Genomic DNA, 26,337 nt, shown 5'->3' on the forward strand with positions numbered 1-26,337 from the left:
TACTCAATGTCAAGTTAAGCTTTCATGCAATCACATTTGTAATATTTTAAGCTTGGTTTGTCTTCCCAGTTATTGTACTACATTGATCTGTGCAAGCCAAGCACAGAGCTTTAGCATTTTTATCTCTCAATTCCCTGTAGAAAAAGCTCACATTTTAAAACCATTTCCTCTGGCCTCAGGGAAGTAATGGATTTATAATAGTCTGAGTACAAATGCACACCATCATTTAATAAGTGTATAAGCACAGCTCAGGCAGGCTGGGGGTGTTGAAGGTACATCCTGACGCGTAGCTACCTGCAATAACAGAAGGCAGGAAGAGGGACCAGAGACAGCTCATGCAGCAAACACCAGCCTTTCCTCTGACCACAAACTGTTGTTAGAGGATCCTGATCTGTTCTGCAGCCTCTTGCTACGGGAAACTGTTCCCATCTTCATTTTTAAAGCAAAACAACTGTTACCCACAGAACCCCACAGGGACCATAAGCACAACCCAAGAGCCCCTGGGCTGTGAAGTGACACAGACCCAGGGATTTGAGGTCCATGCCATACCCCAAATCTATGGCAGGGCCAACACCTTACTGAGCTCCAGCCTAGGAGAGGATCAGTGTTGTGCAGGTGCTTCAGCCCCAAGGCACAAACATAGCAATAGTCACCGAGTGAAAATGGTGGAAATCACAAGCAAATCCAGACCAAGCACAACAAACTCCTTGTCCTGCAAGAGTCTCAGGGGTAAAGTGCAAAAGTAATGTCCCAATAAGGATGGGTGTCCCATGGAAAAATTTTAAGTCCCATGGAAAATTTTAAGAACTTGAATTACTAGTTAAAAAAATATAGCTTTTCTTTACAATGTTTTCTAGCTCGGTTTGCTTTCCTCAACCCATTTTCTAACTCTGTCCAAGTAGAATAGGCATGTTTCCAAATGGAGTGTTCCTTTATTCAAATTTCCTTGGAGCAAAAGAATTGTGAGACTCTTTCCTGACAAGAAATGTGTCTCCTTCACTGATATCAGTTCCTCTTCATGTCGTGGTTTGAGATCCAAATGAAATACGTTAAGAGTAATAGCACTAAAATTCAGGGATTAGCTCTCAGTTGGCTGTGAAGAATTTCGTTCCTTGGTTAATTCATTCGTAACATCAGTATGTCTGAAACAAGAACAGAGAGAGGCATAATTACTTATGGCAATATTTGCTTGAAGTGAGAGTCATTTGTGCTATACAGATTTTTTCTTCTTCCTTTGCAGTAGAATTTACATTGTGGTAGAAGGAAGAAAGAAGGAAGAAAGTGAAAGAGAGAAGAAAGGTTTTTTTAAAAAATATATATGCTGATTGAAGAATTTTCCAGAGAAAAATAGTCAAAAAACACTTTTAAGTAGTTCTTGAAAAAGCAGCAGCTGTATCAGATATCCTATCTCTTAGAAATGACCAGGGTTTTTGCTGTAGTTGTTTTTATTCCTGTTTCCTACTGAATTGGAGTTTTTCTGTAACTGCTTTAACCATTCAGTCTTCATCACTGCCAAGATTTGTATTAAAAATTAGGAAAAGAAGTGCTGCTCTGCTCCCTCAGGATCTGATGGAAATTTTGTTTTTAAACCAAACACACTCAGCAAAAATCTTTACACTGCTTTCCAATTTCATCATTAAAAGCATTGTGATTCTTCCACTGTAAACTGATTTTTGCCCAGATGCAGCACTTCCTCTCCTGATGATGCACTGACACTACAGCACCCACTCAGAGCAGGGAAACAGTGACGTCTCCCTGTGTGGCTGAGGATAACAGGGGGGATAATTTGTAAATCAGAGAGGTGGAATGGCAGAGGATCAGCCACAGGGGAAATCCAGGGGTTACAAAGAAACATCCACTCTCTCTTGCTTTCTTGTGTCCACCATAACCTCGGAAAGAAGGAAAATAAACGCTAGTCTCTCAGCCCTCTCAATCATATATATATATATATATATATTTCCTGTATGTAAAAGTCTGAACACAGAAGGTAAGGAATATGTTGGTCATATGAACCTTCCAAACACACCCCCTGTGCTGAAATCCATCCCTGGATCTCTGCCTGAGTGGCTGGACCCTGTGGGGGCAGCTGAATTCAGGCTGTACATCGTGGGAGAGCTTTGTTCTGCTGAAAGTGGGACTCCTGCAGCCTCTGCCTGGTCTCTGGGTTTGGAAGAAGCTTTAGGACTTGGGCACACTACAAAATATCTCTCAGCACACAATCCTTTCATCTTGCTCCGCATTCATTGAGAACTGGAAAGAAAAGATGGAGATTTTGGCATGGCAGCCAAAAGAAAGGGCATTCCAGGCAGCCAGAACGGGGGATGTGATCTGTGCTGGTGCTGTGCTTCCTCATTTCTTAGCACTTATTTGCAGCTCCCTGGTATTCAATAATTATTGTCCTGGAATGTTTCCAAAGACACTTTTCTGTGTGTGAAACTCAGCTAGGCACATTCTGCATGGCACAGTCCCCTGGCTGGATGAATATCACCAGTCGCATCAGGTCTCTGGCAGAAGCTCTGAATTCTTGTTTCTACAAGAAACTGAAACTTTGGCTTCAGTTTTGCCACTGAACTTTTCTGTAGAGTAGCTCATTTGTAAGAATATGGAAGAAAACATAGTCAGAAAGAAAGGAAAATATAAGCACCTATGTCTTGATTTCCAAAAGCTCTTAAGCATTGGCTTAGCACTTTCAGGAGGATTCAAATGTGTCTTCAGTGTTGTCCCATATAAGAACACCCTGTATCAAAAACTGGTTCTTGAAAACTTTCTGGTAACATTTCTTCAACTTTTATTGTTCATCATAATTGTAAATCAGAAAAAAAAAAAAAAAAGGGGGAAGGGAGAGGGATCACTGAGACATGGAATTTTATAGTGCAAATATAAATAAATTATATCATCCTGTACAATTAAAAATGTTATTGCTAAATAATAAATAAATACTAAATAATACATTTTAAGGGAAAAAAAAAAAAAAAAAAAGGTTAACAGCTGATTTCTGTAGGGAAGCCATGAATTAAACATCATGCAAAACAATTAAACTCTGGGAAATAGGATTTCTGATAGATTGGTCAACAATTAAAAATGAATGTGTTGCTCTGCTCCAGGGAAAAGCAGTGAGATGCCTTGCTTTCATGATATGGGGAACAAACGTACTGTGTTACTCCAGACAGAAAGTTCTGCAAAACACAAAGCAAATATGCCACGAGTGGCAGAGACTTAATCTGAGACGCTGCTGCACAAAAGGCACAGGCAGCAGTCGCTGTTTCTGGAGCAGGGACACCACTGGGAGACACTCACTCCTCCCAGCAGCAGCTTTCTAAATTCCCCACCTGCACTTGCAAATACAGCTCTTAACAGCATGGGCACCTCCATAAGCAAATCCGGACTCAGGTCCACCAGCTGTGGTGGGTTTGTCTGGAAATTGGTTGCTGGGAGCCCAACCAAAACACAGCTTCCCTTCGTGGACAAAGTCAACTGCTGGAAGACTGCAGCAAGGAGCGGGTTGTTCAGCTAAACACTTCAAAGAGTTAAAGTATTTTCTTACAGCTCTCCGTGAGCAATGCATCTTAAGCACAGCTGCTCTGACATGATCTTACAGCTTCTGAAGCTCATTTCCATGCATCAATCTCTTTTCATTTTTACTCTGTTCTATACCTCCCCAGAAAGATGTGCTGGGCATGTATCAAAACAAACAGAATAAAGCTGTTCAAACCAAACCCAAATGTCCTCTGATCTGACCATTAACACTTTCATAACTTAATTTCAGCTGGATCCACCCTGGAGAGGTGTTGTGTTCATGAGTTCAGTGCCAACAACTCACCTAACTGCATTGTCCTCTACCTCCACTCAGGCTGAAGGAAGAGCCAGGAGCCAGTATGGGTTGCCATCCACCACACCCATTGCTTGGGGAATGGTCTGAATTATTTACCATGGCTAATTTGAACATTTGTGCATTTGAACAGACAATAAATATCTCCATTCCTACCAACAAGAGTCTAGAAATGCCACTAAAATCCATTTAGAATGGAAAAAAGGGGAAAACAAATAAACAAACAAACAAACAAACAAACAAAAACCAACAAAAAAACCCCCAGCTGATAATATACTCAGATCTGTTGCAGGTAAAATCTGTCAGCTAAGGGTAGTTTTAAAGTGCTTGTACTGAATGATTCATTAGAAAACTTCTCTCGGCTTTGGGTGCTGAGAGGAAGAACCCCAAAAGCACACTTTTTGTCACTGATAAACAGGTTGTAATTATATCCTGAAAGGAATTTGATGTAGAAGTTGAAAGTAGTTGCAAGTTGAAAAGTTGAAAAGAAATGCTGCATTTTCTATCTATTTTATATCAGCAATGCACGCTGTTATGGAAATTCTTTTAGACTTGGCGGATTTTTCCAGAGAGAAGCAATCAAGATATAAAACCTCACAATGGTTTGGTTCACACAGCCATTTCTTTCAGCTCAGGCAACCTCATTTCTTTTCCCTCTCTACTCTGTAGGGCTTCATGGTTATCAAATACAAGTCGTGATTGAAAAATGGGTCATAGCTTTGCAACACATCCATTGGAGATGCCAAGAAACTTTTCCAAGATCTTTCACACAGCCATTGCTTGTGGCTTGATTGCAGTCACAGATCTGTGCAGAGCTGGCACCCCCAAGACATTAAACTTTCATATGAGACAGTGTGAATAGTATATCAAACACATTTGTTCTCTATAGGATAATAAACACTTTAGCTCTCATCTCCCCTCAGCCCTTGCTGCCACATTGTTTCCACCTTGCTGGTTGTAAAATGACTGTGTTATATTATTCTGTCTTGTTATTTCCCAAGACAGCAATAAAGGGTTGGCATAAGCAGCCTCACATCAGTGGCCAGCTCTTGCCTGTGGTGTTGTGACAACACAACCCAAAACAACATCACTTCTTCAGCTGCTTGCTGGCTTCATGTCCCAGTGATGTAATGACACCTGGAGCCATCTACCAGCCTTAGTTAGAGTGGCACTGATCCCCTCTCTGTTCTCTTTCCAATTATCATGCAAGTATTCCAAAGAAGATTTTAAAGATTGACCCTAAAACGTGGTATCTTATGCTTTGGGGTGAGCATGGGGTACTGCATTCCCATAGGTCACCAATGTGAAAGACGAATAAAACACTGAAAATCCTCCAAGAGCTGGACTTGAACCCATTTCATTTAGGGAGAAGATAAAACACCGAACTTAAATTATTCAACTAATTTATCCTCTTTTATTTGGTTTGAGGTTTTGTTGGTTGTTTTTTGTTGGTTTGTTTTTGGGTTTGGTTTTTTTTTCAGTCAAGGTGATGCCTTAAGGTTTGGACTGTGAGTTTAAGCTACAGGGTATGAGTTTGGTAGAGCCAGGCTGTAATCAAGGAGTTCTGTGGTATTTCCATCTTCATTAAAGAGCTGATTTCACTATAACCTGGCAACAGTGAAAACAGCAGTAGAGATCCCATATTTTGTGTCAGTGAATAATTTGCCTCAAGGTCGATACAATGTGGAAAGAGCTCTCGTATGCTCTTATCTTTGGATAAACACTAAGCAACTTTTTCATGGACTCAAACCTTCTGAGAAGGTTTAGATAGGTTCTAAATCCTTACTCCAACCTTCAACATTCCACTTACCAGCACAGGCAATATTTCTCAATTCTTTATATTAAACAACAGATACTCATCACTCCATTGGAAGAATGCTTGAGTGGATTTTGAGCCTGGACCGGTAGATTTTCATTCCAATTTCTAGGACCAGATTTATGGTCTTGACAGGGAGTGGGTGTAACATTTTTGTCTAGTCATTCATATCCTGTTTTCTCCTGAGTTGAATCTAGCAGCTTATGTACTCATCCTGTGACTAACTGTGAGTGCTTGGCCAAAATTTCCCTCCATTGTCCAATTCTTAATTCAGACCTCTTTGCTGTACAGTGTAGGTACACACCTGTTACTACATCAACCACAAGTAAGGTCTGGAACAGGCTCTGGGGTCATTTGTGTTTTCAATTCAAGACCCAGCAGGATAGGGAAAAATATCTTCCCATGAGTCAGAACTTGGGCCCAGACTACTCTGTAGTCAAGGGAAGCTGCCTGGAAGTGGCTTTGAACAGCCCACTCCCAAAGCTGTCTCTTTAACAAGCTGAACCAGACCAATCCACCTCCAGAACAACATTCTTTCCAGTTTTCTTTCAAAACAGGAAGTAATTCTGTAATTTAAATGAGATCAGAGAATTGCTGTCATGATATCATGGAAATTTCTGATGGGTTGTCTGCTCTGAAATGTACAGACTACACCACGAGCTTCTGCTGTACCAAGGGCTACAACGCCTTTTAGACGTGGTAAGAGGGATGGGTGGGTGTGGAGTTCAAGGACAGCAGTAAACCTTGCAAAAATCCAAAAGATGATTTTAGATTTGTGATTTGTGATGACACAGTCACATAACGCTTGGTGGGAAGTGGAGCGCAGGTTGTGTTCACATTTATTTCCCCCAACATAGGGTCGTATCAAACCAGTTCAGCAAACAAAACACCTCTCGGCTCCTGTGCATGGTGCCCTTCAGCAGACAAGATGTGCTTTCCACTCTGGCCCTTCTGGACACCTCCCAGTGCTCCCTTCAGAGCCATTTCCAAGCACAGCTGGAGAGCCCTTTCTTACGCAGCAGGAATGGGATGGAACAAAAGGGATCCTCAACTTTCTTTTGCAGCCAAAGTCTCAGAGGAGCACAACATGATTATAATGTTTAAACCTTCCAGAGAGTGACAAAAATCCACAGCCTTTTCAACCCTTTAATCCTAGCCCAAACACTGGTGCTCCAAGTCACAGAAATTCTAGTGCTGACAGCTACCAATGAGGCCAAAAACTTTCTCATGGCCAATTTTGTTCTCAGCTGACATAACCCAAAAATATTTCAGGTGTTAATTGTGCAGGGCTGAGACTGAGAGGCTCAAAACAAACACAACTTTTGTGTGAATGAAATGCATCAATTTAATAGACTGTTATATCATACATGCTGTAATGCCCTTCAATTATTTCAATTAATTGAATTACCATAGTTTTGGGAACTGGAATCTATATACATTCCAGATCAATAACATATATAAGGGTGTTACGGAGAGCATTGGTGTCTTCAGCGTTGTGGTAGCAATATTACTCTTTTATTTTGACCCACTTTTGCACTATTACAGCAGGAGAACAACGTATTCCATTTGGCGTCAAGGGTTTAAACTTGGAGAATTGGCGTAATCAGATGGATGTGCTTTGCTAAAAGCAAAGAGTTAAACAGAATAACTATTTACTGGCCATCTATGTGCACACACCACAACTGTTACATCTCCCTCTCCTCATTTATCCCCCTAAACGCTGCGGGCACCTCAAATGTTCAACCTGCACAGCAGTTTGAGCGTTTCAACCCACTATTCTAGTTAATGCCAGTAACACTAATGGAATAAGCCTAATTCTCTCAGGATAAATATCTGCTGCCCAAGACTGTTCTTTCAAAGGCGCAATGTCCATAAGCTGATTTTAGCTCTAAATTTCATAATTGCACAGCTTCACATCAATTTCACACCATTTGCTAAATGTGGCTGAGTTTATCATATCCAGTTACCTCTCCTATTACTGGGATGCCTTTACAATCAAAAGACAGGAATCTCTTATTTGCAGCTTTTTTCTTCCCAGTCATTTAAAAAAGACCTGAACTCAGCAAACTAAATATCTTCTTGTTCTATTTTATCTTGCCTGAAAAATAGACAAATATCTATTTATTTTACTTAGATAAATAAGTTCATATATAGGCTAATACAAGTATTTCACTGGATATGAATGTTTTATGAACCTATTTACTATTCTTTTGGCCTCTACTGTTTATTAGAGACAGTGGGAGCTTTGAGAACAAATTCAGGACTAATAAAAAAGATTTTAAAAAGATGTTGGGTAAGAAAGAGTTATTTTCTCCCATGTCCAACAGTTCTGTGGGCTTTCTTAGCCCCTGTACGGAGAACATTTAGATTTTCCTGACAGAGACTGCAAATGCATGTAAATGCAACCACTTCTCTGCATGACTGTGTATAATGGATTTTTAGCAGCACTGTAAAAAATTTCTTTACAGCTACTAGCCTGTGACCCAGGCTCATTTACAGCTCTATCCTGCCTGCTTTTCTCTTGATTTAAGCCTGCAAGAACTTTCTTTAACAGGCGTAAACGAAAACTGGCTCAGCAGCACCTTGCACGGAAGCTGTCCCTGAAAACATGGCTACAGCCAGCCTGACTGCTGAGGACAAATCCCACCCCAGAGGGGCATGGAGCAAAAACAACAGATAAAATCTGCCCAGTGGCTAAAGGGCAACACCTCACCCACAGCTGTATTTCCCCTAATCATGATTTTGACTCTATTCCTGCTGAGTTTCCTGACTTCTGACTGGGAACCTATGGATTGCGCTGCAAATCATTGGAGGAGCAAATCAGATCATTGGTGAGAACAGTCCAGGGGAGGTGGTGTTTATCAAAAAGCAGTAAAAGCAAAATGCAAAGAATAGCAAATTTGCAATCAGAAACACAGATTAAAAAATCAATTTTAAAATTAAATATATATGTTCTCAAATTGGCACCTCATTTGTTGTGATATAGGCTACCTGAACAATGCCATACAAAAAAATTCATAGAGGTAATCACAGGTGTTTCAATGTGCTCATCTCCCTTGAAGATGCAGGTATTCTCAGAGCTCTGGTAATTCAGCTTTTTAAAAAGATTTAACAATCTTTCAATAAAAGATCTCTTTGGAAGGGCTTTGCAACACTATTTCTGACAGGGACATAAATAAGGAGAGTGAAGAGGTGACGGAGTAGGAAGCACTGGTCACAATGTCAGCTGTCCCTCCTCCTCCTTTTGTAACTCCCTACAGATTTGAAAGGTCAGAAAGACATGGAACAGTGCCCATGTCCAAAGAAAAATAGGAAAGAAAGGTTAAAAAAAGTTTTGTTGCTGATATACTTGAGGAATTTTCTTCACTTCACAAAACATTGAGCTATCTGGGTTTTGTGGGATTCAGTACTTTGTGGTTAACATTTGCTGTGATTGGTTAAGCCACTGTATAAAACCAAAAGGAAAGTTCACGTTTAAGATACATATTTTTAGCAGCTGACCTATATGGTATGAGGTGCTGACCAAAATTCATTTTTGTGGTAATAGACTTTAAAGAAAAGCTTTTCTTTGTTTAAAAAAAAAAAAAAAAAAAATCTCCTTTAAATGATGTGCAACAAAACTCTTCTCACTTCCTTGGTGGAAGAAACTCTTCAGTCAGAGAAATCCCTGTCCCTTTTGTCTTATCCCCCTATATATTTCTGCATTAGCATATTTATTCCCATTCACTGTTCTTCACAGAGGAAATCTTCTGGCACGTCAAACAAACACATTTTAAAGAGACTTGTTTTCTTCCATGGATAAGTTCTTTAGTCAAGGGACATTGGCCATAAGGATTTCTACTTCTTTAAATCTTAAAATGGAATAAAACTACTGAACAATGGCAAACAGCAAATACAGTGAGGCTCTGAACAGATTTGTGGCTGGACTTTAATCATAAGAAAAAACAATGCTGGCACAAACTGAGGAAGACAAAGAGCTCATTTGCTGGTACTGCCTGGGCACAAGCTGCAAGTGTGCTGCAAACCCTGGGAGCTGGAGTGACAGGAGACCCGAGGAGCAGTTTGTATACAGGAGATGACACCAACCTCCCCAGGTGGGGGGATGTTGGATTTACTCCAACCTGTGCATAGCTGAGAGTCCCAAAACCTCCTGGCAGCCTCCACAGGCCGTGGTGCCTGCCTTTCCCCCCAGGGAAGGACTTGGGGTGTCCAGCAGCCCTGTCCCAGCACAGACACCACATAAATCCAGAAGGGACCCTGAAAGTGTCACCCCAACCACGACCAAGGGAGGACAGACCCAAAGTAACCCACACCCAGGGGTGTCTATCCAACTGATCCTGGAGCCCCCCCAAGAAATCCTATTGCTTCCCTTTGAAGCTCAAAGACAGTGAAAACTGATTGCTGCCTTGCTCCTCACAGCAGCTTCACATCACTCCCCTGGTTGTGGAAGCTGTGCTAAAACAGCTCCGACGCTGTGTGCTGCTGAAGAGATGCATTTTGGCTGCCCCTTTCCCAGCATTTATATCTCTGTTACCCAGCAGGTGCAGAATACTCAGGTCTGCATCAGCCCTCTGGTTTGCCTTTCCACTGAGCTATCAGCCCCAAACTGCAGCTGCACTACCTGTCTGGGCTGAAATTAATCCAAATCTTCTGTGCGTCAGTGTGGGGGCAGAATTGCCTTTGCTCAGCAGGCTGCAAATGCACTCCCCAGTCATCCTAAGCTCTGCCTACAGCCAGCTCTAATTTTACTCTATTTTGTTTATGCTGGAGTGGCTGGGTTGGTATTTTTTTCGTCCCTTCCACTTAATCTGCTTTTGTCTTTCTAATAACATCTTCTAATAATATCTTTGATCCTGATTTATTTACAGCTACTGCCCCTTTATTCAGGTATTACTGCTGAAAGTGTTCTAAAATTGAGTCCAATTACTGGGAAGGTGCCGGGGGTAAGTCTCTTATTTGTGGGTTAGGTCTTAGATTTGATATACCATTGAGATGGATGGATTTTCTGTGTTGTTCCTGCTCCTAGTCACACTGCAGTCTGGATGGGAAGGGATTGCAGTGGAGGGGAGCAGCGTGGGTGTGTGCCAGCATGTATTTCTGAAAAACTTACAATCTCCAAGGAAAAGTGACTGATGGAGTGTCTTTATTTCCCTGACAGGTGGTACTTAGCATAGGGAAGTTGCATTGGACATGCTCAGTCCTTTCATGCTCCAATTAAAGGAAAAAAATGGTCAACAAAAGCACAGGGAAAAATCCATCCCAAAGATGCTTTAATGTACCCATCTCAGTTTGCTAAGACTGCTGCTTGTTTGTCTTTTTGGTTTTGTTTTTTTTTTTTTTTAATGGCAGATATCCTTGTGAGATGTTGTAGCAATGTGACAGAACAAAGAGGCATGTGTGACTTGGCACTAAGGTAGGAAGGGAGATTCACCTTGATCTCACATCCTGGGTGAAGCTACTTTCTCTTTCTCCTGCCACTGTGATCTGTTTATCTTAGAGGTGCAAAAAACATGAGCGTGAGGCTAGGATTTTCTCCTTTAGTCCCAACACAAACTCTAATGAAGCTAAAATGAAACATTTGTTTAACCTCTATTTGAGACCCTCCAAAGAAGCACTTTTAACACTTCCTCCAAACTCTCAGTCTACCTTTGTCCATCCCACTGGAATATTTTTGCTTTTATTTTTCCTCCCCAGTAGGCAACTCCTATTTGTTGACATTATTGGATGTCATTACCTTAGAAATCAGCACCTGGTCCCTATATAGAGAGGAAAATCAGCAGCAGAGCTGGATGAAAGAAGTAATTTTACTTCATCTGTTGTATTTCAAAATGAAATATTTGGCATGGGATTAAGATTTAAAATAAAAAAATTCTTTTTGAACACCAAATGTAAGCTACAAGAAAAATTAGCTTGCATATAGAAATAGTCTTAATTATTGCATAGGAGCTTCACGTCTGCCAGTGTCAGTCAAAATGAATGAGACAACATATTTCTATAGAGCATCAATATTGAAAGTAACAAAACAAGCCCAGAATTCCCATGAAGTGGATCTCAGATTTTCGTTACCACAGGTATTTAAGTCTCTCTTGAAAACCAGTAACCAAAATAGTCTTTACAGTGGGTTATACCAAAACCATTCTGCATGTGTAAAGCATAGAAGAAATTAAAACTAAAAAAAAAAAAAGAATAACACAGCAGTTCTATGGATTCCCTGTGGACACTGAGGAGAAAATGGCGTGGGTAGAAAGAAGAGGAAGAAATTTGGCAACACAGGGGATACCCCAGCAAATGGAGAATATGGTGATAGGAAGGGTTTTACAGGAAAAAAGAAAAAGAAAAAATAAGAAAGAAAAAACTAGGGCCTCAGGAATATGTTGGTCTCCCAAACCTTAGTGAGAAAGAACTGAACTCCGAGTTTATGGAAGAGTTTGGACTGAGTTAGCACAGAGTCCCTCAAGTGATTCTGGGGACTGGGAGCAGATATTGCAGGGCAGCAGTTAGACATTTTCCTCCTCAGCTTCAAGGAGAGCAGAGCTCTTGTGACAAAATTCGTGGAAGAGAAACAGAGAGGAGAGGATTTTGTAAGGATTCCACTAGAGCCAACCATGAGAAGCAGCAGGAGACAGGGCTGAATGCAGCCACTGCTACAGCAGGAGCTGCACGGATGAGCTGGCACCAAGGGATGGTTTATCCAGGGCAACAATGGTTTATCCAAGGGCACCAATGGTTTATCCAAGGGCACCGATGATTTTTTCCAAGGGCACCAACAGCTGGTTTATCCAGGGCAGATTCTCCACCTGATAGGTACCTGGTGCTGAAGCGCAAGCTCAGCTCCTAGGCTGCTGTAGCACTGCATTTCTCCTCTCCAGTACACTCCCCGCTGCATGGCCCTGAACTTCCAGGGCCCCGTTTGATCCCTGGTCCATCTGTGGTAGGGGAGGATCCTCTCAACTGGTGTGAGGCAGAAGCAGCTGGGAACATCTGCTCAGATCCCTGTGTGTGCTGATGACAGCCATCACACACCTCCAGGACTCTGTTTCTTTCTCTTCCCTCCCCTCCCTGGTCCCTCCTTTCTTCCCCCGTCACTGCCAGCCACTTCCAAACCGGAATTTTGTTTTCATTTGCAATCCCTTTTCATCTGGATCCTTCATGTTCACTCAGATCCTTCTTTTCTCCATTTCTATGATTTTCAGTGTGACAGAACGACACTTCTGACAAGCAACCTCCCCACCTCCCTTCATTCTGGGGATGCTTTTTCAGCCAATTAATCTAACATCATGTACCATTTAGCTTTGAGAGGCTGGTGTGACTCCTGAAGGAGACAAAATGTGCTGCTGGGAACAGAGGGGTGGGGGTGATGGAGAGGACCATGAGGAGGCTCCAAACTGTCTGAATTACTCATCAGGAGGGTGCCAACATGAAAGCCTGGAATATCTTCCTTCTTCACCTCCTTCCTCGCAGACGCCACTGACACACGGCTGTCATTATGCCACAGAGCCATTTTGTTACGTGAGTGTGCAATAGGATGAGGGACAAAGCTCTGCTGAAACGTTCTCAAGTAGGGATTATGGATGTGTCTGTCAGGCTCCCTGACAAGCCCTTCTCTTAATTAACAGGTAGGAACAATACTAAATACTAGCTGGGGAGGGATTGTTCTTCCCTTCTGAATATGCCTCGCTAATAAAGAATAGACACGTTTTCAAAATCAAAAATAAATAATTTGGTTTGAAAAAAAAAAATAGGAAAAAATACACAAATCCAACGTTCTTTCACAACCCCTCCTTTCAGTAGCATTTTTGTCTCAATTTGAAATGGTTTATGCTTGAAACCTTGCTGAGTCACATGGAATAACATGCACAACATTTTAGAAATTGCAACCAAATTTTAAACCAAACAATTCCACCCAAGTTCTGAAAGAATTTGGTTGTTTTTCTTGGATTTTTTTTTTTTTTTCCCCCTCAGATCATGCTTTTATTCAATTTTAACTTATTCAGGAAAAAGCATCCTCAGCTTGCCCTCAGAACCTCCTGCCTTGTGGTGTTTGGACTTCTAGATGGTGTTCCTGGATTTTGAATCTTTAAAATTCACAAGGCCTAGAAATGCTCTCTTCCTGCTCTATTAAATACCATAATACTTTAATTCTACAGATTAACACCTTCAGATTCATTAATTGTGACTTAAATCGTGGGACTCATCACTGCAAACACGCAGACAAAAAAAAGACTCTGATTTCTTAGAACATCTTTTTGCCTGGGCAAAAAAAACCTCAATGTAAGAGCAGTGCTGGGTCATCACCTCCCAGATATTAGGCATGACAAGAACAGCGGGACTTTAGCAGCACTCTCTCGGATGTCACAGTTGTTCAGTGATCCAAACCTGATCACTCTGGGGAAGTTTCCCTGTAGGCAACAGTGTCTATAGCCCCTCTGGCAGCTGCCCGGTCTCTGAGCCTCTCTGCACCTCTGCTGAACAACCTCCTGTCACTGTTTTGCTCCTATTAGCTTACAACAGACCACTGAGCTAAAAGCCTGAAGGAGTCTGTGCCACTGCGTAGGAAGGACCTTTAAAAAAAGCAAATGCTGGCATGTGAGAAGATTTCACAGGATGTACTACAGTGGCATCAGCCTGTTGAGCTGTTAGCAGTTCCTAATATCAGCTCATCAAACACTGCTGTCTCTGGTTTGGAAATGACAAAGGATTTCGTACTTGGAGTGTGAATCTTGAGACCTATTTGCTTCAAATGCAGATGGAATGTCCTCGCCCCTTGCTCTGGAACAGGGAAATGGAGTCGGGAAACAGCTCTGAAGGATGCTGAGCAGGGACGTGTGCAACACTTTAAGGGAGAAAAAAACCCATTAAAAAGCAAAAATGACATTTTCCTGACAGCTTCACAAAAGAGGAAGGACAAAAAAGTTAATCTTCACTCATGTGGCTTATGAGATCCAGCTCCAGCCCAAGGCAATTTGTTTTATTAAAAACAGTGATTAACAATGATGGCCAAAGCCTTGCTGCAAAATCCAGAAAAAAAACAGAAGACTTTCCTCTTCTTATAATGTGGCATTCAATAAACAGAACAAAATAAATTAGGTAAGCTCTTCCCTTCTGTATTATTTTTGTCTCTTTGAAGGGGATTTAACACCAATTTTAAAATAAATAGATAAGATTTTGATTATTTTTCTGTGCATGACACTGTGAATCTGTCAAGAGGAATGAATGCCACGGCCTTTGCTCCCAGGTTCTTGAAATAACTGTCTGTGAGACTAAAGAGGAGCCTGGGTGTCTCTGACACCTCTTTCATTACCCACTGAAAAAGAAAATAGATGTTGTGTAAACTAGAGCCTTGTGGGCGCTAATAGCAGATTCTCACATGGGATAAACATATGTTCAGTTTGCTCAGAGCAAGCGAATTTCCCATTTCACTACCAAAAAAAAATAGATAAAAGCCTTATTTTAACTGATGGAAATTTCACTGTAGAACACACTGGTAATTACTTGCAATATTCAGTTCTCTGCCCTTGGATGTTCAAGTGGGTGATGAGAAAAACAGTGTGGAATTCTGGCTATTTATTATCCACCTTGAAAAAAACCTGTAACATCCAAGTTTTTGCCTTTTGTGGATGAAGATTCAATGTCAAAATTGAAGGTTGCTGAAAAATAAGGCATGAGTAAAACCTGAAAAGATCAGTGCTGAGTTGGAGAATAAGCCAGGGGAAGTCTGGGTGTGGATTCTTTTGTGCTAGAAGAGAAAAACGAGCTCACAAATCTCAGGAGAACATCCCGCCACCCACTTCTGTAGTTTCAAAGACACCTTGATGTTTAACCTTCAAGCTGTATTGCAACAGCTCTTCTCCCACACCAGCATTTTGGTTCCTGTACTTAAAACCAGCAAGTGAGAGGGAAAACAAACAGTGTAGGAAGAAAATATTCCATTTTCTTTGGTAACTCTTGCAGAATTTGGTCTGTGCTGAAAACGATAGAAGATCTTTGTTCTACAGGACAGAGTGATGATTTCTCTCAGGATCTTACAAATTTTCCAAACATGTCCCAGATTATCCCCACTTCCCTAGATAGCCTGTTTTTAGAAAAATATTGGAAATCCTGCACCACTTGATGGTAATTTTTGAGAACACAGTGAAAGAGTTACAGGTGCCCTCATTCAGTGTTGCTGCCCATAGGAGTAAGGTGACTCAACACTCCAAATTTTTCCATATTCCACAAACTCAGACAGACAGCAGGTTCCAACACTTTCAGTACCTCAAACCCTTGAGATTCCAACCCTGACATAAGCCTGGATCTATAAAGACCTTTCCCCAATTCTTAACAACCATTCTGTGGTGCCTTTTGGCCTAAGCCTGACTTATGAATTCACATGGGCACAAAGCAAGAGACATTTAAGCATGATATGCTGCAAAACCAGAACTTTTCTATTCATGTGGCATTATTCAAAGCTTTTGGTTTGGGTTTTTTTTTTATGTCTGTGCAATTGGAAACAGTGGAGAATAAGAACTGGTCATAAATAAGGTTGACATAAGGGTAGACTAGAGGGATTTGATACTACACCTAAAGCAAGATTTCATTACAGGGACTGACAGCCTGAAATACTTGCGCCAATGCTTTTGCCTTCCATAACTTTTTTTTAATGTGGTTTCTTACTGCAGGAGTTTTGTGACACACAGCAGAAACTGCGTGGCTGCCAGATTCCTCATGACAGGAGACCAGCAGTGGCTCAAACATCAGCACATCCTTCTCTCCCTGCCTTGGCTCCGGGTCACACAGAAGGGCACCTCGCTTTGGCCATTTGGTGTGTTTGCTGCATTCATCAGATTTTGGCATCAATCTCACATTCAGTTTTTCTCTCTCCCTCCATCCTCCCACAGTATATTCCCTCTGTGCAATTCTGAGTTTTGGATACAGGCCTGCCTCCCCTGCTCCCATCTTGGAGCATTACTGAGAAGGAGATACCAGTGGCTGTTACTTTGTTGCTGGAAGAGGCATCAGTAAGAGCTATTCTGGGGGAAAATTGGACTGTTCTTTAAAAGAAACAGAAGTACCTGAAACACACCTTAGATACTTTAAGACAACTCTGGGGATTTGTAGGTGCTGTTAAATCCTGGGAATAAGTAATAGGCAGAGCAGAATAGAAGTAGGACCTGAGCTAACGATGATAAATCTTGGGTGAAGGATTACTTAAGTTGTGAAAACACTGAAGACCAGAGAAAATCAAAAGCCACTCCTAGCTGCCATTTTCAGTTTTCTTTTAGGAAACAGTGCCTAGTTTGGCCACACTGTCAGGTCACAACCTGTCACCACAGATCTCCCACCATCTTTTCCCTCCTGATATTCATTTGCTGTTTCATCAGGGTTTTCATTCCAGCTGCCACACACCTGTTACTGAATGAGTGGAGCAAGTTTGTAGGGCCAGGATGAGTGAGAGTGGCACTGAAATCAAGGCTAAACAAAGATAACGGTGAACATGAGGCCCTCCAGTAGTAATTCTTAAATAATACATCAGGGAAGAGAAAGATAGATATGGAATGAACTGTGAAGAACTTAGACAAGGTTATCACAGTCGAGTTGGGAAATATCCCTAGAGGACAGCTAAGAGAGGGATAAAGGTGGGATATTCTGCTTGAAGGGCAAATCAGAGAGGGTTGGATTCAACATTAGAGTGAGTTGGTTTAAGTAAGCCTGGCACAAAAAGAGGCTGTGTAACCATGCAATGTGATTATTGATCTCTTCCCTTCATGCCGCTCAGTGCTGAAATGCCTTGAATACAAATGGGGGCTTTTGGTGGATTCCAGCTATTTGAAAGAAAAGTTTTGAATATAGGGTCACTTCTGAACCACCCACATGACCACTCTGTGAGAGCAATACCTGCAGCTATGAGGAGGGGAAAGGGAAAGGGAAAGCAGAAAAGGGAGAGGGAAAGGGAAAAAGGGAAAGGGAAAGGGAAAGGGAAAAAGGAAAAGGGAAAAAGGGAAAGGGAAAGGGAAAAAGGGAAAGGGAAAGGGAAAAAGGGAAAGGGAAAGGGAAAAGGAAAAGGGAAAAAGGGAAAGGGAAAAAGGGAAAGGGAAAGGGAAAGGGAAAGAGAATGAGGAAAGAAACATATTTCTGTGTTTGGCATTTGCTTTTATTCTGACAGTACCATGTGCCCAAGTCCCCAGATCCTATTCATGAATGATGGAAAAGAGAATGCCTGATGGATTCTGACATAGAGGGACCATCTGGGCAAGGTCTGAACTCAGAGTTGCAAAAACCACATGAGGAAGTGAAATTCAAGTACGATGCACCCCTGCCACTGCCACACACAGAGAATGACTTGAAAAGGCAGTGACAGCTCCAGCAAAGCTGTTTGCACAGCAGAACACTGGGATAGTCAGCCTGGAAAAACTGGGGTGGAAAGGATGGAGCTTCAAGGTGCACTACAGATTGACAATCTGATTTTGAACATGTAATTTACTGTCACTGTTACTATCATTCATATGGTTACTGCACTAGTCCTGGGACACTCTGTGCACACAGATTCACAAAGAAATGCTCTTTGCTGTGCCACAGTTAAGGATGCTGAAAGGCAAGATGTGTATATCAAAATGAGAAAGAAGCCTGTGAAAGGTAAAATTCTCAGCCCCAGTCAGTGACCAAAACACTACAAATAAAACCAGATTCTTCTGAGCCAATCCAAAGGTTCCTCTTTATTTCAAGGTAGCTTGGGTTACACTCTTGCAAAATCCAATATCCTCATCTTTCCCTCACTGTCTCTGGTGGTAGAAACTCTGCTACATTGACACACATTTGGCATCAGGATTTTTTTTTCCTCTGGAAAGATTTAACAAAACCACTCATCCTTTGCTCTCCATTTCCTGACTATAAAGTAGAGCTAACACTGCTTGCCCTCCTGAGTTCCTTTTTCATATCCATTTTTTGTTCAATATTTTAGGGCAAAGATTTCCTCATTTTATGTCCTCTGCAGCACTAAAATACAAATTAACAGTGGCTCATGGGGGTGGGGAGAAGAAAAAAAGAGAAAAAAAAAGGCTTAAATGAAGAGAGCCTCTCTTTTGGAAATTGGTACAGTAAAGGTTTTGCAGTGTTTCAATAAAAAGTTTTGAGTAATAAATATACTTTTCTGAGGTCTTGAAGTACCAGCCACTCCCACTACATTTACCAGATCAGGCTGGGAACACAAATTATTTTTGCCATCTAAGTCCTAACCTTCTATTCTTCCCTCCTTTCAAACGAATTTTGTGTCTGCCATTCCCATGGGGAAACAGTTTGTGACCTTGTTTCTTAGATAACACTTCCCACAGAAGTGGTTAAAACAGTTCAGAGAGTAAATTTTGTTGGTTTGGGTTTTTATTTGTTTGTTTGTTTGTTTTTATGATTTCTACTCCTTTTAGAATGCAAATGTCTGGACGTCACTTCAGTGCAGGCACATGACAGCAGCTGAATGGATGTCAGCTCATATATGAATCATAACCTAATGAAAATTTAGCTGCCACAAGATGATTTTGGGGGAATTCCATCCTTTAGGGCTTTAAAAAATACTAACACCTTAAGAGTTAAACTTTCCAAATTGCCCCATTTCCTGTGTTTTTCTTGAATACAGAAAGAGGAAAAAAACCCCAAACCCTGGAATTATGAGCAAAAGCTTTGTTTGCCACAAGATCAGCCACACCATAAAATAAGCTCATAAAAAGGACTGACATGCGCCATAAATCTCAATTGCTTTATAGAAAATAAAGCAAAGCTGTCACAGGGGTGACATCACTGAGAACACAGGAAATGCAAAAATCTTTGTAAAAATGCTGATTTCAGTATTAGGATTCTATGTAGATTAAAATGTGGGGGAAACTTTAAGCCCACCTCGAAGTCAGTGCCAGGGAAGTAGTGGATAAATGAATAAGAAATATTTTGTTGGGTTTTTTTTTGTTTTCAGTAGCAGTTAAGAACCAGAGTACCAGGCTAAAACCATCTTTGAGGATATATATCCTCATATGGTAAAACATTTGGCCATGAAGAGTCTAGTCCAATGAAAATACCAACTACATGACCAGTTTTTGAATATTTTTTTTGTCCATGAATTTACCTGGTTCAACTATAGACCACTAGCTGCACGTCTTGACCCACTAGTTTTAGTATCTGGTCCTAACAATCCAGAGCTATGGGTAGTTCCTTATTCACATCACCAAAAGGAGCTTTCCTTCCCTATTTGTTTCTTCAGTCTCAACACCCAGGTGATTTGGGATGGTGAATGTATTGTTTCCAGTTTGCTGAGACTCCCAGACCAAGTGGAAAACTCAAAAGTTGAACATCTGGACACACTGAATCCTGGAAAAACACTGCAGCCAGCTCTTCAGTGGAACTCACCCACGCGTTGAACTGAGGACTGGGGCCTTTTGGACGTGAATCCCTGGCATTTGTTCATTATTCTTTTAGTTACAGACAAAATATATATGGGAACCACGGGGATTATTTCAGTGTGTAAGAAGCTATCTGTCTCTTGCTAACTGCTCTGCTGCTCACCCTTGATGAACATCCTCTGATGTTTGTCTTTTTGATTTGCCCACTGTTTATTTACAGATATAGATTTGCTTCTCTCCCCTTCCGAGTAACCTTTGGAGCAAAGCTTTCAGGAAGGGATAGCCTGAGGTGGCTGAGCATACAGTCTTTTCTTCTCTGCTTGTTTAGTTGGGAGGCGGCAAAGAAAGAACAGACCAAAGGTCAGCTCTGTTTACACAGCCTAAATACAGTATTATTTATCAACATCTCCTCTGAAGCCATCCAGGAAGCTTCTCAAGTCATGCCTACCTTAGGGATGGGACTGCCAGAAGAATGGGAATGCCGAGATTACAAGGAAAAGAGGAAGAACAAGGAAAGGAAGAAGGTAATGGCAGCAGAGGAATATTGAGTGCCAAATATTCATCAAAGGTTTAATAATTGATACACAAGACAAAGTACTTTTCTATCTGGAGGGACAGAATGGCCGCTGAGATGGGCAGACACCAAGAGAAATAAAACCAATAAAGGTCAGTTATTGGGCCTTGGAAATTGTTACATATTCTCTTGTAAATCACAGGGTTTTTTTCAAATATCTGAGAGTCAGGACAGCATGGAACTACATATTACATTTTTTGGAAACTCTGCAAGCACACTGGGAGAGCCTGAAAGGGAAATTTAGAGCAGTGACATGTTAAAGTGGATAAATAAAAAAAATATAACTCTGGCTTTTGGCAAGAGTAGGGGACATTTGTAAAGCTAGAGAATGAGAAAGGGTGGAACTGACCAATTCACACACACATTTTTGACTAACTCCTAGGAGAAATATCCAAAGATTTTTGAACATAAGCTCATTACGACCCCAAGCTATAAATTTCTGGAACTGAGGGAAGCACAGTTCTGTGCTTGCCAAGCTCTTCCATTCTTTTCTGACCAGGCATACTCACTGCTGGACAGTTGGACTTGATTCTTTAGAGCTTCAGTCTCACCCACTTCCTTACTCTATGTTGTTTTTAATCAGTGGAATAGAGAAGGGACTTCATAACACAGCTAAATGTGTCACTTACACCAAAATATTATAACAAAAAATGTAATTTTTAGTAGCCACTGAACTGTGAAATACATTCTCACTGGAATGTGCACCACTGTATTATGCCCAGGAGAGATTTGTAGGCACAGCTCCCTGTGCTGAAATCTAACACCAATACCTGTAATGTTTTGCATTGCATCCATTTCTAAGGAACATGTAGGTAAGCAAAAACTCAATATTACTGTGATTGTTCTGGATATCCCGCACTAATGTTGGCAGAAGATTCCTCACTAGATGGCAGGAAGGAAAAGTGAACCCTTTTGTTGCTGGGTACTGGAGCTGAACAAATTATTTCCAATGAATAATTTAGCTGACTAAATGAGATGTTTTCTGCTTGCTGAAGACCAACAGTCCCTCTAATATATACGTATTTTAGCATTTGAAAGTCAGACAACTCCCCTGAGTGCGGGGTGCCCATGGGCTGGTGGGGAGCAGCTCTCTGGCAGGAGCAGCGTTCACTGGCTGAGTTCTCTACGAGGCCAACACAGCTTGGCTGAAGGACAAAAGTCTTCCCACCACATCCACAGGGGACTCCTTTGGACCAGCAGGTAGGACGGGGCTGGGGAGTGATTTTCATGAACACTCTTCTGGAAGGCTGAGCCTTCTGAGCTCTTCCAGCTTGCACATGGATAATTCAAGCCCTGTGAATACCAGCTGTGACAGGCTGGGTAACTATTTACAAAGAATCATGTTTTATTGGGAAATGATCATGTATTTTGATCCATCTGTACCTTTTGATATGTTGCCAGATGAAGAATCGGGGCTGGTCAAAAACATAAACAAAAGGTCTGGCTGGACCAAGGCCCAATATTGACATATATTTGAGACAGTTTAATTAACTACATGATAGTGATAATGTCTAGAAGTGCCTGAAGAACCAAACTCTGAAGTGGGACTTGGTCTTTGACTTCCAGCAGCAAACCAAGCCTGGAGATGATGTGGAGGGCGGCAGTGCTGTCCCAGCGCTCACCAGGGAGCAGTGGAGGTGACAGGCAGCACCCGAGGGTCACGGGGACTCTGCAGGTCACAGCAGTGCCCTGGGACTGTCTGACAGCTCTGGCAGCTCATGCACACATCGGCTGGGAATTTCTGGCTGGGGCAGGGAAGCAAGATGAGAGAGGGATGTGGTGGAGGACAGTGACTCAGGCTGCCGTGTTTGGGGTGCAGGCAGAAGCACAGACGTGAGTCACCCGTCACACCAGGCAGGAAGGGCCGGCTTTCTATCCACAAGATTAATTCGAGGCTGGCTGATTTCCAAGAGGAAATCAGACGGAGGGATGCAGGAGGCAGTGTTTCTAAAAGAGACATATTTAAGCACATGTGAGATGAGAGGGAAGATTAACCAGAAAGACCCAATATCAATTAAGAGAGAGTTATTTTGGAGAGGGAAAGGAAATGTGGAGGAGGCACAGCCCAGTGAAACCGTTTAAGGTTTGGGAATATAAAATTCAATTTGCTGTGTTTGTAATTTCTTCTTCCCCAATGAAACTGTGGAAACCCTTCACATGATGGAGTTGAGGGACCTCTTTTACAAACATCCAAGAGACAAGAAACGTTGGAGGATGATTTTCTGGGATATTGACTTCATGTAGGGGCACAAAACATACAGCTACCATGAAACCAAAGAAGAGAGTCAGGCAAGGAGATTCAAAGACAAAGTCAAGAAGTAACCACATTTAATCCTCTTTTTGTGTCTGTTAAAACTGTCTGTTTTTCTCTGTTAACTGGACTCTCCTTTTGTGAATGCAACACCGGGCTGAGTTACTCTAAGGCTCTTCCAACAACGTTCTCTCCCTTGCAGGAGGCACAAAATGTGAGGCTGAGGCTCAGCCTAACTCTGGTCCTCTCTGTAGACAGCACTCCCACTGTCACCAAGCTGAAGGAGGGAAAAAGGTGGTGCAGTCTGATTGTTACCATACCTACAAGCACAGAGGGGAGCAAGCAGGAGGAAATCTGCCATAACCTTGAGAACATCATTTAAGGTCTCTGCAGCCACTTTGCCTCATCTACCAAACAGCATTTATGAATTTTCCCTGCTTCCCAAAGATATTCTGAAGGTGTAGTTCAGCTGAAGACAGTGACTTGAAGAGGAGTGTGTTTTCACTCTGTCAAACATTATAATTTGCTCTAAACTGTAGTTTCAGGAGTTTTAAAATCTTGCTCACAATGCATTGACTGAAAATCTGATTAAGTATGCAGTGAAGAGTGCAGTGACTTCTCTTTAGAGCATGTTTTCATTGGAACATCAGAACTATTATAGCTGTCTAAGTAATATATAGGCTTGACATATATGGTATCATTAAGAATTTACATCTTGGTAATGGATTGAGAGCACACACATTCTGGACTCTCTCGTCACTAATATTACACTGAAAAAAATCCCCTGGTGATTTGTTTACATTTGTTAATGTAGATTTTAAAAGATACTGAAGCTCTAGATGAAGTAATTTCATTGCTTGACATGAAGAGATTGCCTCCATTTCTTTAATGCTCCAACTGCAATGATTTTTTCCTAAGGACCGAGGATTGCAAAAATTCTCCCTACAGACAAATTGATATTTTTAACCAGGTACTTTCAGGATTTTATTTATTATCTGGAACAGGCTGTGTTGGGAGTCACAGGCACTGCAAAGTGGGTATTCCAGTCATGAATGACTTTGCAGCCTCCAGCAGCTGTGAGCTGGTGACAAGGTCTGTGATGTTTCCCCCAATCCCCTGCAGCTGGATCTATGTAACAGAACAGAGAGACAGGGTTAAAATATTCCAAGGTGTTAAAAAAACACTTCTGGATCCCATTCCTGGTTGAAATGCAATCCAGCTGGTGGAAATTCAACAAGACTTGACTGATGACCTCTGTCCAACCGACCATGTATTATCCATCTCTGACACAAGCAAATCACTTTGCAAGGCGTTTCCATCTGTCTCCATTCAGCTCCTGCCCTTGCAGTTCCATGTCTCTGCAGCAGACACTGCATTCCAGCTCTCCAGGCTGAGGCACCAGACTCTGCCAACCACCCCTCTCTTGCCAGGATGATGTTGTTGCATCTTCTCTCTGACCCTTGTCCCACAGAGAAGGGGTGACCGTGTGACTGGCCACACCACACAGAAGTTGTCTCTCATTTCCTGCCTCTCTCAGTGATTCAGGGGCAAACAGCCGCTGTTTCTGCTCCTCTCCCTGCAGCCTCCTGCGAGCAGGTTGCTGTAACACCTTGTTCACACACTCACACAGGGCCCAGGACATTTTCCTGCTAGAGGGAGAATCAGTCAAGAGATTAATCTGCTGTGACACAGATTTTGTTCAATAATAGCTATAAAAACATGGCAAGAAGTGGGAGAAAAAGAAAGAATAGCCTGACTTGAAGTCATTTTTCTTCTGTGGAACTTCTTAATTCCACTATAAGGTACATTTTACATTGAAGGATTATTTAGTTTCTACTTCAAACTTCGGGTCTCCAAACATGTAGCTAGCACTGGGAGCCAGTGTTTCTTCTCTCTTGCTCTCACCTCTCCTCACTCCCTCTCACAGTGTCTGAAGGACATAATATTGTTTTAATGGGGGGAAAAGTCACAGAATATGATACGAAGCTGCAGAACTTTTCCATGAAACACTTTATATCTGGTTTGGGGTTTTTTTTGTCTTTTTTTTACACAGCAGCAATTTGAAAGCTAAATGGAACTGCAATGCACAGCTACAAAGCTATTTCTGTTTTTTAAAGATCCTTATCATGCTCTACACTTGGCAGCACCCTGGCTGGGTACAGGTCCTGGAGCACCAGAGGAACCAAACCTGCAGGCAGGGATCCAGGTGGGAGAACAAGCATTGGGAAATAAATGTGCCCAGCTCTCCTGGATCTCCAGAAACTGAGGTCGAGTTTAATGTTCACTGTCACAGGTATGTAAAGAAGAAGGCTGATAACAAGAGAAGCTCAAAATCAGGGCTGCTGTGCCCATCTGCATGGTTACACCCGGAGGGGAAGCAGATTTTCTGGATCTGAGAGTGACATCTCTGCAAAGTACAGCCATCCTATATTGTCCTCTGCTATTGTGGCTGCCCCAGACACAAAATAAAAGCAGAAAAGCCATAAGGGGACTATTCCAGCTGTAGAATAAAAAAAATCAACATCCCAGTTCCGATACTGCTAAAAGATTTCCACGCAGCTGGGCTGCAGCTGCCTTGCCTCTTGTTTTTAAAATTAGGCATCAGCTTGTCTGCAAAATGCTACAGCTCCCAAGAGAATTAGAGATGGGACTGTTTGTCTCCAAAAAGGCACCAGGCTGACATTAGGCAACCAGCAATACCAAACTTTATCTGTCTCCTCTGTGAACAGGAGAGGTTGTTCCTCCTCAGAGGGTCTCCCACCACCAGCGCAGAGCTCCCGGCCATCCCCGAGCACGCGGAGCTCTCCAGCTGTGGGCAGGGTGCCAGGCTGACCGCCACAACTTTCCCTGGAGTCCGGTTTTCCAGTGGGCAAACTGCCATAAGCACCGACTGAGCTCCCCAGCTGGGGTTTTGCTGAGCATGACCTGTCAAATCGTAGTGCCAAGCTGGTGGGAAGAGGTTTGTTTGCTGAGAGTGAGGCTGCACTGAAATCTTCTGTGGGATGGGATGGGATGGGATGGGATGGGATGGGATGGGACGGGACGGGACGGGACGGGATGGGATGGGATGGGATGGGACGGGTGAAACCCTCAGGAGCAAACAAGGATATCTTAGAGCTTAAAGCCAAAAGCACCTAAAGGGGGGCTAAAACAAGTCTGAAGGGGGACTTTTTACAAGGGCATGCAGTGATAAGACAAAAGAGAGTGGATTTAAAAGGAAGGAAGGCAGATTTAGATTAGATATTGGGAAGAAATCCTTCCCTGTGAGGGTAGTGAGGCCCTGGCACAGGGTGTCCAGAGAACCTGTGGCTGCCCCATCCTTGGAAATGTCCAAGACGGGGTTGGATGGAGCTTGGTGCAGGAAGGTGCCCCTGCCCATGGCAGGGAGTTGGAAAGAGATGATCTTTGATGTCCCTTGCAAGACAAACCTTTCCAGGATTCTGTGGAACCTGTCAGATTGTTAACTTGCTGCAGAAGTGATTGCCATCTTCCACTCTGTTTCAGATG

The sequence above is a fragment of the Hirundo rustica genome, chromosome 14 (assembly GCF_015227805.2).
Source record: "Hirundo rustica isolate bHirRus1 chromosome 14, bHirRus1.pri.v3, whole genome shotgun sequence".
Classification (NCBI taxonomy): domain Eukaryota; kingdom Metazoa; phylum Chordata; class Aves; order Passeriformes; family Hirundinidae; genus Hirundo; species Hirundo rustica.